Source organism: Drosophila gunungcola (assembly GCF_025200985.1).
Source record: "Drosophila gunungcola strain Sukarami chromosome X unlocalized genomic scaffold, Dgunungcola_SK_2 000032F, whole genome shotgun sequence".
NCBI classification, from domain to species: Eukaryota; Metazoa; Arthropoda; class Insecta; order Diptera; family Drosophilidae; genus Drosophila; species Drosophila gunungcola.
Window position 1 is genome coordinate 395,537 of NW_026453186.1, and position 12,826 is coordinate 408,362.

General features: G+C 34.3%; 1 protein-coding gene across 1 annotated transcript in view; it reads left to right on the top strand.

Moving 5' to 3' along the window:
- LOC128260555 (vacuolar protein-sorting-associated protein 36-like) overlaps window positions 1-12,826 on the top strand; it is a 19,145-nt gene continuing 6,319 nt past the window's right edge. Inside the window, exon 1 of the mRNA XM_052993663.1 lies at window positions 1-282. The gene's annotated coding sequence lies outside the window, so the exon portion shown is untranslated. The remainder of the gene's footprint in view (window positions 283-12,826) is intronic.

The window sequence follows — 12,826 nt, forward strand, 5'->3', positions numbered from 1 at the left end:
TTGATGATGAAGCTGTTTAGACGTAACCAAAAAAAATTAACTTTTTTGTTGGGTCAATTTTTTTGGCCAGCAAATTACCTTTCTCAGCCCACTGTAAGCTGGCGAGAGTAAATGAAAGAGGGGGCCAGTGAAGTTGCGGTTGCGCATGTTTTTCTCAGTGCGTTTCGCTTCGTTTCGTTTCAATTCGATTCGTTCCGTGTTTGTTGGCGATTTCTCAGTCGTTTTAAGTCGATTTCAGTCGATTTTAAGTTCCGGCGCAGGCGGTTTAAATCGCTCCGTTCGGTTCGTTGTCGTATTGTTTTTATTTACCAGTTAACAGTTCAATTACTGGCCTGGCTTGGCTCAACTAAACAAAAGCAAGGAAAATTTAACATTAAAAACAAATTAAAATTATATGCAAAATCGATGTGTTCGTCGTTTTTTTTTTTAAATTTTTTTTTTGTCAAGTGAAAATTGTAGTAGCAAGCATGGAAAATGGCTGAAAACATGGCAAAACTATGCGGGCCGTGCTTGTATTTGTGCGTGTGCGTAGCGAATTCGAAAATGGTCTAAAAATAAATGCAAACAAAAACAAACAGAATGTGAAAATCGTACGAAAAAAAATTAAGAAAAAACTGGGCAACTACAAAGCAAAACTTGCGAGTGCAAAAGCCCCCGCCCGCTACCCCCTTTTCAAGAAAAACCCCACCCCCGCATTTTGACATAGCTCATCATGATCATCTGGCTATATAAATTCAGCAAAAGAAGCAGCCAGACATCGCTGCACAGAAAACATTTCTTATGTTTTCAAGATCGTTTTTACATATTTTTATTTGAATTTTTTACGATATTTTTAGGATATTTTGGATATTAAGTTTTTGAAATTTATTAAGTAATTCATAAATTAATTTTTAAAACTATTTAATCTTCTTGCAAGGTATTCATATATAATGCAGATACAAATTTAAAACTATTTTAAAGTAAGAATAGGGAAATTGTATTCATATGATTTGAATCAAAAAGCTTAGTATTTTCATATATAATTGTGTAAATGGAAAAGTAACATTTGTTTGACATTAATTACGTATGTTTAATTAAAAAAAAGTTGACACCGGTATTTAAAACTTTTAAATATTAACCTTTAGTTGGGCGTTTCTGAGTAAAAATGTAAACTTAAACTTTTATAAATGTTAAACTTAAAATCTAATTTTCCAAATTTTCAAGTAAATTTGAAACAAAAAAACAACAATGTTAAGGAGCATGGGATAGAATGGCTACACAGAAAAAATATGATCTTCAAATAAAATCATAAACATAATATATGCTTTTCAATTCCCAGATTATATAATAATATTTTCAGAAAATATAATATTTTTTCCTCATATAATCGTATATTTTCTGTCTACAAATTTCACATTTCCTTGCATGCGGCTTGCGTTTCATGGGCGGTTTTCGATTGTTTTTTTTTTTTTTGTTTTTGTTTTTGGTGAACAAGAAAAAATACACCAAATTGAGGCAAAAAGAAAGGAAACAAGAAGAAAAGAAAAATGCAAACTAAATTAGGGAAATGAGCGCTTGACACCGTTTTAAGGGATACCGGAAAGTCACGTTGTTTTTGTTATTTTTTGGTTACTGTAAACCGTTTACGGCCATAATCGTATCCGGATTAGCCGACGTCTGTTTTGTTATTTTCTTTTTTTGGTATTGAAGAATTTGGAACATGGCAACTCGGGGGTGGGGTGCTTTTAAAGGGAGCTTCTGGTTATTTTGCATGTTATTTATTTAAATAGTTGTTGTCAGTTGTTATTGCTGCAATCAGAAGCCGTTGACATACATAACGGCAGGTTTATATTTGCTGATTCCACCTTTTACACTCAGAAAAAAAACGAGGACGAGGCAGGTGTAACTGTTATTTATTAATAAATCAGCGAAATGATTTAAGTTTAACAAATTTTTGACCATTTGTATACAGATACAGATACAAATATAAGTTTGTTAATTTTCTTCTAATAGCTTTTAAAAATATAAAATTGACGATTATTTCTAACCGAACAGCTCACCAACTTGCTAGTCGAATTGGCTCTGTGTAGTTTCGCTCAATCAAAATTTCGAAGCCCATGCAAATCACACATAAGTGTTAAGCGTGGCTTATTGACACAACAGCAACAACTGCAATTGCAGCTGCAACAGCAACATACGAGTTAAACGGCTTAACGGAAATCGAAACGAAATGTAAAGAAATAAAAAGAAAAGAAAAGCAAGCGAGCGAAAAGCGAAAAGAAAAATCCAACGCCAATTGACACCAATTAAATAATTTGATGCACATGACCCACATTTTATTTATACATGCATCTACTTGAGCGTACTATATGTGGAGTATGCATAGCCAAGAACAACTGCAGCAACAATCGCAGCAGCAACTGCAACATCGAGAATTGCAAATGCAACAGCAGTTGGTAAAAACGTTCTTAAAATAGCACTTCAGTTGCATTTTGATTCATCTAGACCCGTTTCTTTTTTATTTATTCATTCTATCTCTGTCTATTTAGTTTCTGACAATTGTTGCCTGTCAAAAAAAATTGACTGTTTGCTAAATTAATAAACTGCTTTTAGCTTGAGGTTAACAGCTTGTCAATACAATTTTATTGATACCCGTTAATTAAGCATACAAAAACTGGCAAGAAAATGTGTGAAATGAATTCAGATTTGTGGAAAACTTGCTTCAAAAACTCTTATATTTCGACTATATTGTTATCAGGTTATGGAAATAATTAATATAAAAATATATCATTAAATAGTCAAAAGTATATATTCAATTATTTTTTAGTTCTTGACACTTAAAAGTAGATAATAACTTCCAAATTAATGTGAATTTATTATATTAAAATCTCCTTTCAAATTCACAACCGTATAGTTGTGCGAAAAAAAAAATGCATTTAAATTGTTTTTACTGGAGAAACTTCTTGGCTTGTTAAAGTTAATGAATAGTAACTACAAAACATCAAAATATTACGATATTTTCAGCATTGCATAGTTTCTTTACTTTAATCATTTTTTTTATTGGATCTTGTAACATAGGGAAACGACTGTTACAATTTGAATGTTAGCCAACCATAGGAGCTTTTTTTTTGTTGGCAACAACATTTTTATAGCCATAGGAGGATTTCTCAGTAGTCGATCAAATTTGTGGCCATCATCTTTTGTTAAGCACTGTAACAAGGGAATTGTGTGTGTAATTGTTTGAGATCTCAGTGTTTTGTTTCCGATTTTTTGTTTTGTTTTTGCTTGCCCTTCTCTTTGCTTTGTTGTCAGCTGATCTTCCTCTTATTTTTCTCGCTTTTTCTCTCAGTTTTTCTCAGTTTTTTCTCAGTTTTTTTCTCCCCCCCCCCCCCCCCCCCCCCCCCCCCCCATTTTGGCTGTTTGTTCGGCGGAGTTCATGGAAACAAAGCATCGTATTTGCATTGCTTGAATGGCAAATAGGGGAGGCGGTTTCGAGGGGGGTTTGAAAGGGGGAGAGGGGCAGACTATGGCACATGTCACATTGGAGAGCTTTTTTTTGAGTTATTGTTGCGAACAAGCTGCTGTTGGCAGTTGTAGTTGTCGGGCCTAGCCCACGAGATGCTCACATATATATATCGCTATATCTCATTGTTGCGGGTGAAATTGCCAGACAATGCGATCTCCTTCCACTTAAAAAAAAAAAACAACCAGTTAAGCCAAACTGCTGTTTTATTTGTTGCCACTGTTGCACAGAGAGAAATAAATATTTTTAAAGATCAATTATTTGATAAATGCAATGTGATCTGTCTTCTCTTGTTCATGGCTTTCAAAGACCAATAAATGTATTGGTTTTTAAACCTACTTTAAGCTTACCATTACAATGAGAAAACGGCCCTAAGAAAACAATATTTATTGTATTCCCAAGCCGATGAATGTGATGTAACTATTTGCTTTTATACACAAGCAGAGCAATTTGATTTACAAATATATTTTTAAACCTTGTTCTTACAATATATTTATTTTAGTGTTGAAAATTAAATGGATTTATTTTGTCAAGTGCATCTACTGCTGCTGCTGTTAATTATATGCGCAAATAGTTAAAGTCAAATTAAAATGCATTGCAACGGGCGGCGGACGCTTGGAAATTGTTTTTTTCACTTTTTATCTGGCTTTGGCGTTGGTTTTGGCCACTACGTTTTGATTCGGCTGCAGTAACTTTGCAAAATGCACTGAAATTAACAATAAAATCAAGGCAAAATTATATGCAGAGTTTGAAAACTGTGTACCCTAAAAGTTCAGAGTAACCAAGAACCTAGCTTCTTGTCCAATCAAAACTTTACTGTCGAAACCAAGATTTAAGAGCGTTCGTAAGTATTTTGTATTCAATGAGCTTTATAGCTCCTATTATCGACTTCACTGCCCCGCAACCGCCTATCTTTTCCTCCACATGAGTGCGGTTTGTTTTTGCATTTCCGTTGCTTTGAAGTTTCTGTTGATTTCTCGAGGCTGCTAAAAATTGAATAATTCGAGTCATAACTAAGACTACAGCAAAAACAGCAACAATTAGCGGCGCGGCACAGTTAGTAATTCATATATGTCATAAATCTATCTGTCGGTTGGTCGGTTGGTCGGTCGCTCGGCATTTTGCGTATCCGTAGCTGTGTCTGTGAAATGTATCTGTATCTTCCACTTGTCCGTCCGCGGATTGCCACACATCTGAGAGATGTCGTCATCGCACTGGCTAATGCACAGACGTATGGGATGGATGTACAATCATCCGCTTTTCTGTGGCCCGGGACACGCCCCGATCTATATGGGATATGCTTTGCTCTATGGCATATGGATGTGGTGGCAATTGCTGCCAGCAAAACATCAAATTAACTCGATTGTATAATCAAGTGGCGGCAGCGGCCTAATCGTTGTGCTGGATGAGTGATAAAGCAGATGATGATGGATCATTCCGCTTAATTTGAAGGCTGAAGTAAGGCCAAAAGGAAAACCCTTTTGTTTTTGGACCGCAGAAAATAAAAATATAAGCCAAGCTTTGCATGTTTCTCGTTTGGCCTATCTCAGGAATTTGCACAAAATAATTTAATAATAATAATAAAAATGTAATTTCTTATTACTTATTCTTATTAATATTTCAAAAAGTAATAATATTTCTCAAACAATCATGTTATAATTATTTCCCCATAATAAATAATTCCTTTAAATACACATTGACCACATAGAGGAAAAAGATTATAGTCATTCAATATTTGACCTGACCAAGTTGCAATTGTCTTTCCAAAACATTTACACTTCAATATTTGTTATTTAAATTATTTTGATTAAATTTAAAAAAGTCTTTGACATATACATAGATAAAGTGTTTTAAATAAATATTATTTTTAAATTCATTTGATTCATAACACATTTTAAATGATGTCTCAAATTTGCAATGACTCTACGAAATCTGATTTTTATATGCTTTTTCTCGGTGCACCTTTCCTTCTTTTTGAAAATTTCTTCCCATTATTTGTTGTTACTGTGGCTCCATGCAAACACGATCCACCCAATCCAACTAATTTTGTTTATATTTTGACGCGAGCACAGCAGAAATTTTTCGGTACGCTTGATTTGTTTACATTGAGCGAGAAATTTGTTTATTTCGCACCTTGAGATGCGTTTGAAATCATTTCCAAAAATATACACAAGTTTTCGTTTTCCAAAGCTCCAACGCTCTCTCTCTCTCTTTACTCTAAATTTAGCAAGCCAAAAAAAACTGAAAAAATAATCGCATGAACAACTAAACAAAACTGAAGGAAAAAAAAAAAGAAAAGCCGAGCAACAAGTTCACACAGTTCTGCTATTAAAATGGAAACAGGCAGAAATAATATGAGGCCTGCAGATCGGTCTATGAGTCCATGGTAGCTCTCCCAAAACCCCTCTTTCTTTGCTTTTTTTCTCGCTTGGTGTAGACCGAAAAAAGCATTAAAACAGTTAAAATTGCTTTATGTATTTCATCATGGCCAACAATGTTGTTGGCCTGTCCGCTGGAGATGGCCCCATTGGGCGCTACTTAGCCAATGAAAGAGACAGCAATGGGGGTTGAGAAAGAGAGAGGTGACACCTGGCACTCAAAAAAAATATATATTGAATAGTATTACTTTATATTTTTATATTTCTATGAGTGCGTTCTTTTAATCTCAAAACTAATTAAATGCATCTTAAACATTTTTCTTTCGTTCTCTTCTTTTTTTCTTACTTCAAGATTTTATATTAAACCAAGTAAGACATTTTAAAAGGGTAGACGATTTATTAATATTATAAGATGAAAAAGATTTTAATATGATTAATTTTTCAAAATTATTAAACAACTTCAAAACTCGTCGTTTTTGATATTTGTATTAAAATATTCTTTATATCTTTTGGAATAAAACTCTTTACAATATTAATACAAAAGTTTATATAGAACTAAGTTAGACATTGTAAAGTGAAAAGTATTTATTGAAAATGTTCTAAGAAAGCTAAATATTTTTTTTTCTCTGCACAAAGACAATGAATTTGCTCCTATTTTTTTCCTGGCCCAGCAAATAATTTACATAATGTGCAACACAACACATGTTGACACGAATATCGGGGTCTTAAGAGGGGCTAGATTTTGAGGGGTGAAGGAGCCAAAGTGGGGCTACTACGGGGCCTACAACAACATAAGTTCATCGTGTGAAAATTGCGTCGTTTCACATGTCTGCTTTTCTTTTTTTTTTTTTTGTGAAAGGAAAGAGGCTCAAACAGAAGTCGCATGCTGATGACGACGGGTACTAACGGTACCAAAGTTCTATAGTCATCAGGGGAAATAAAACGGTAGAACGCGATTAGTAAGTGCACAAATAATCGCTGAGCTCTGGGAAACTCTAGTGCGGTCTTATTTACGGCAATTAGATCGCTATAATTTCCAGAAACTAAGACAATTTCCAATACAAAATAATCAACGTGTTAAACATCAATAAAAGTGTATAAAAATCATGCACTTATATAAAGTTGTTATATACATTTCGATAATGTTGCTTAAGAAGCAATGTACGCGATGTATATTTATAAGACTCTATTATGAAACTGATATTATTATCTAGATCGAATCAAAGTCACAATTGAGTTAATTTTTGCATAGAATCTTAAACTCTTGGGAAGGCTTAGAACGTTTCTTTGGCTTCGATTCTCCCACGATTTTTGCAGAATTTCTTGACTGGTTTCGATGTCTTCCAGATTGTCTTCGATAAAAAGCGTTCTCACTCACGTATTGTATTGTATTTGTATTTGTATTGTAGCCTTACATGAACTCCCCGCTTTGGGATTATACGAACACCCCATACCCCTGCCCACTTTATTTGTCTGATGATCATCACATCAAATAAGAAACCGCGAATATCCGTCGAAAATACGAAAACGTGCCTTCAATGACAACCGGACGAGAGCAACAACAATTTCACTTTTTGGTTGTTACTTCGTTGTGGTTGGTAATTTAATTTGACTGTGGATCAACGACCAAAACCCCCGCCCTCCTCTCGAAACCTCAACACCTCCCTGACCAGGTCACCATACTTTAGTTAGTTGTTGTTTGCAATAATCATCATCATCATTATTGTTATTGTTCTGAATGAATCACACAAAAGGCAATACCACCTTCCGCCGCCCCCTATGAAAATCACCTCACGCCCGTTCGGCCATATGTAGAGAAAAACAACTACAGAGAAAGGTGACGAAGGGGGGAGGGGCTTGGAGAAAGAGTATGCACTTGTCCAAAAGCAGAAGTACAAGCACTTGTCTTTGACGTTATTCTTGGTACATCTTTTTATGGAGCTACCCATTTTGGTCTAGCCCAATACTGTTGTTTACAAAATTATTAGAAACCCTTAATTTCAGCCATATTTGTATCTTAATACTTTCAAGACATGTTGGCATTTCTATTCCCATAATGGGAATATTTGATTTACATACTATCCAGCTAGGCAATAAAAATTATACTTTTTTTTAGCAAATAAAATAAAAATGCAGCTTTGCATAAAGTGAATTTTCCTTTCATAATTTAGTACTTTTTAATTTGTTTTAAACAGCTTCTCTAAGAAAACATTAGGGGTACATTTTACTACATTACATTAGAGTACAAAAAAATGCATCACGATTAAAAAAAAATTTTAAGATCATTAGATAAAATTACGAATATTTTCTTGAAAGCAAACTATTTTATTCGTACCTGTGTCACTTCTTCCAGCAAGATCATTCAGAAGTCGTTGCATTTCTCCGCCGCTTTTTGAGTTTAAGCTACGTTGTTTTCATTTGCCGGTTGAGTTTTCTGCGTACTCGTAGTCCCCCCCGAACACGAACTCGAACCCTCCGTATCGCTGCATCTTTTCCCTGGCATTTTATCATTCCTCTGTGCGTGGCTCAAAAAGAATATATATATATATATATATATATATATATGTTGTTTGTCTGTGTCGCAATTATCGCCGCAATCATTGTGGTCCATTTTGATCTCATCACTAGCGTCAATTACGCCGCGACTTCAATTCGCCGTTTGCCGGGCAAAATGGGTAAAATGAAAATAATAAAAAAGAAAAGTAAGGAAAATAAAAATTATTGTAGAAGTGCGGGCTACATGGATGCGAAAAAAAAAATAAGATGAAAGAAATGCCATAATAGAAATCTAAGATCTTTGCCTTTTTTTTCGTTGTTGTTGTTGCTGATGTAGTAGTTACTGTTGTTGCTGTTGTGTCTGGTGTTTGCTGCTGATCTTTCAACTGTTTTGCGGCAGAGGGAAATGACCTAGGGACCGATGCAGAGCCCACGGCTCTTTTTTCATTTAATACCAATATAGCTTCACAGCCCCATTGTCCACGAACCCGGCACTCGGAAAATTTCGACTTACATTTTAGGCACATATTTTTGCAAAATGTATATATTAAAGCAGTAAATATTCATTCAATGGGCATTATATTATATATTTATACAAAATATTTGAAAAAATTAGTTTTGAGTAAACTTTTTCAATTATTTTTGTATTGAGCATTAAAAAAAAGTCAGCAAAAAAAAATTTAACAAAAAAAAATATTAAAAAGTAATATAAAAACTTTTTAATATAAGAGGCTATCTTATTAACAATGTTCTCATAGTTAAAGAGCTTAAAAAAATTCAGTACGTATTTATAAGCCAATAAAATCTTTTAAATTGCATTAAATTCGTTAAAAATGTAGACTATTTCGAATCACTTTTTAAAAAAGGGTGACATATTTTTGCAAGTGTTTTTTGGCTTGCATAACGAACTTCGAAGTGCGAACGCCGGTTGCGCTCTGCTGGCGCTTGCCGTTGACTTCGACGTCGCTCTGCCGGCGATGGCGATCATCGTTGTTCTATGCGACAAAAGATGAATAGATGGAAAGTTTCCCACGTCCCCGCGACGAGGGCAGCCACCAGAGTGCCTATTATAAAGCGATACTCATTATAGTATATATTAGCCGTAAACCTAATGAGCTTTGGCTCCTCCACGCAATTGTATGTTGTGTCGGGCCTTGGTTCTTTCTAGTCGTTCTCGTCGGAACCATAACTACTGTTGCCCAAAAGAAATAAGAACGAGCGAATTCCAGTGAATGGGGAGTTCTTCTTTGGGCCATAAAAGTATTCGCAACTTGAGTGTGTCTTTAAGCGTAAAATATATGCCATTAGAACATTTAAGTCTTGGTGTTTGAATTTATAAAACTATACTAATTCGCTCTTTGTTCTTTAAACCAATCAAAATGCATTTATTCAAGGTTTGTTTATGGGTTAGTAAATAGTGTTCATTTTGGAAAAAAACTTTGTGTGGATTCAGTTTGTCTTTCTTTGTAAAATATAAATCATTTGAATAAATAGGAATTTAGATAAGTACTTTTGAATAAGTTTAAATACTAGTAAACAACTTCTCATTAATTTGTTATTAAAAATGCCCCCTTTGGTTTTTGGGTTCATGGAAAATCGAGGTGTATATTAAAAAGGGAAAGCTTTACAAAACCGTTAATCTGATTTCTTGGGATTTAGTAAAGAGGAAATATGAGATTTACCCTTGACTCGAGATCATTTATCATCCAGCGGATCTTTGTGTTATTCTTCTTTACACCTTTGCGCTCCATTCACTCTCGGTCGCACTTTTGTTCTTGGTGGCTTATCATCTGGCTGGCCCTACCTGTGTACCTTACTACCCCCCTTTCGAAAAAAAGATACTTTTCGAGATACATTTATGTGTGTACTTGCACTCGTGCATATGTAATCAGTTGAGTCTGGGCAAAGTCTATGATTGAATTGACGTTGTTGGCCGATGTTTGAGTTTGTTGTTGCTGGGGTGTCTGTTGTTATTTCCATCGTCATCGGTGTCTCTCCCCGTCGACGTGCAAAAATGCATATCTGCCAAATTATTCATTATGCGGACGGGACGCCTCCAAAAAAACACAAATAAATAAAAAAATGAAATTGAAAATGAAAAAAAAAAAAAAAACCCAAACAACGTAAATAAAGCAAACACATTGTGACGCCAACGCCGGCTGCATTAATCAGCAAAAACTGAAAGAAAAAAATACAAACAAAATTAAATAGAGAAAAAGAGCTTTCAGCTTGAAGCGTTGCATGCTGCCTTTATATGGTGCATCCGTTGCAGTTGCCGCATTTGTTTGGAGTTTTTCTCTTTTTCCCATATAAAAACATCAGCCGCCGCCGGAGGAGTCATGTGACCATATTGTATTGTAGGAACCAACGAACGCGCACACATATAGCATATCGAATTCTGAGCACTTCTGGCCATTGGCTTGCACTTCCGTTTAAATGAGAGGTGGACAAAGGAGGGGCGGGGCGTTCTGGGCTTACAGGTGCCAACGTGGGCGTTTCGCTCGAATAACCAGAGAAGCATAAAAAAGTTAAAAGCGTACACACACAGAAATATGTTGGTTAGTTTTGGGAATCGATCGGATAAATCATATGAATTTGAGAACATTAATTATTTCAAATTAATAATGAATTTAAATATCTAATGATGTAAAATTTATACAGATTCAAAGCCAAAGGTTTAAAATCAATGATTTAAAATCGCAATTGATTTAAAATTCCAAGTCCTTTAAAATCTCAGAAAGCTTAAAATCTCAAACGATTCGAAATATTTAATGATTTACAGTCTAAATTGTTATCAAATATCTAATGATTTAAAATCTAAATTGACATAAAATCTCGAATGATGTGAAATATGAATCTCAAGTAAATTAGATTCTCTTATGGTCTAAAATCTGTATCGAACCAAAAAAGAATCAAAATCTTAAATGATTAAATGGCTTAATTAATTTTAAACGACTTAAAATGTATATAAAGAATTATATTAATTTAATTTTGTTATTTAAAAAAAGAAAATAAAACAAGACTTTTTTTCCAAATTCTTAAATAATAGTATATTATGGAATACTTATAGATACATTTTGTAAACGAATATCTTGGTAAAAATTTTATTCTGAAAATTGTGTTTTAAAAGTCAAAAAATGTGTTTACTTTTCAAAGAAAGATTTTAAGGTCAAAATCTTTATTAAGTGGACCAAAATAATACTTTCTCTCTGCAAAGATAAAAACTTGTATATTTAAAGTTTGATTTTCAAAATTAAAAAAAATTGATTTTTACCACACACTTTTTCTTGCCGTGTAGAAGTAAAACGAGAGGTAGATAGAGAACAGCTGCTGCGTGTCTGTCGTCGCTACTGTTGGAGAAAGTAATGAAAAAATAGTCAAGTCTGTGGCGAAATTTATGTTTATCACCGGAGCACGCACACAAAAAACATCAACTAGAAAAATATGATGGTTAGCAACCAGTTTTCTTTTCGGGCACGCAGCAATTGAAAGCAGATATGGAAAATTATTTTAATAGCAATCCAAAAAAAAAAATTAAAAAATAAAAACGCAAAACGCACGCGGAGGAAAATCCAGTAATGAAAATCAGCAAACCACAAAATTGAGGCCTAGAATTCACACCGCCACACACAGTCGAACAAAACCCCATTTTTTTCTTTCTGGCCTTTTGGAGGGGAAAATGCAAAAGTCGAACAAGAGAAAGCCAAAGCTTCCCAAAGCCAATTATTACAGATTTTTAACGCCTTGGGCTGATTGCATACATTTATGGTTGGTTGCCATTTAATTGGCCTGCATTTATCGATTGGCGCCTAGTTTTAATCGACGCAATAAGGAAAAAGTCAACGCTACAATGGAAAACTTAAGTTTTAATGGTGTTCTAAGTTTAACCAACAATTTGATTTTTTTAAAGGCTGTTTCGTTAAGTTAAAAACTTGGATAAAGTCTTGTTTAAACCACAATCTATTATTAACCCATGTAATGTAATTTTATGCAAGCCTATATAATAAGTTCAATTTTTTAGAACAATGTTGTGTGGGTTTAGTAATTTATTCACTCTCTTTCTTGGGCGATTTCTCTCTCGATCAGATGTGTAAAACCCCCTTCCCTTTACAAAAAAAAAAAAAAAAAAAAAACAAAAAACACCCACAGCTGCTCATACATAAACAAACAATTTCATTTCATTTCAATTCCGTTTCGTTCCGTTTTGGATATTGTTGCCGCAAAAGCCAACGAGCGTAAAATTGTACAAGTTAAAAGGAAAATTTAAGCCAAAATAATGAAGGCTGTGCTGTGCTGTGCTGTGTGATGTTGTGTGTGTAATATTATTTATATGTTTTCCCTTTGTTTGTAAGAGTGCTGTTGCGCAGTCGCGCGTGTGCAAAAGAACGAAAAACCACTTGGAAAAATTAGCTAAACAATTTTCGAGTCACAAGCAGTCGTAGGAGCCTTT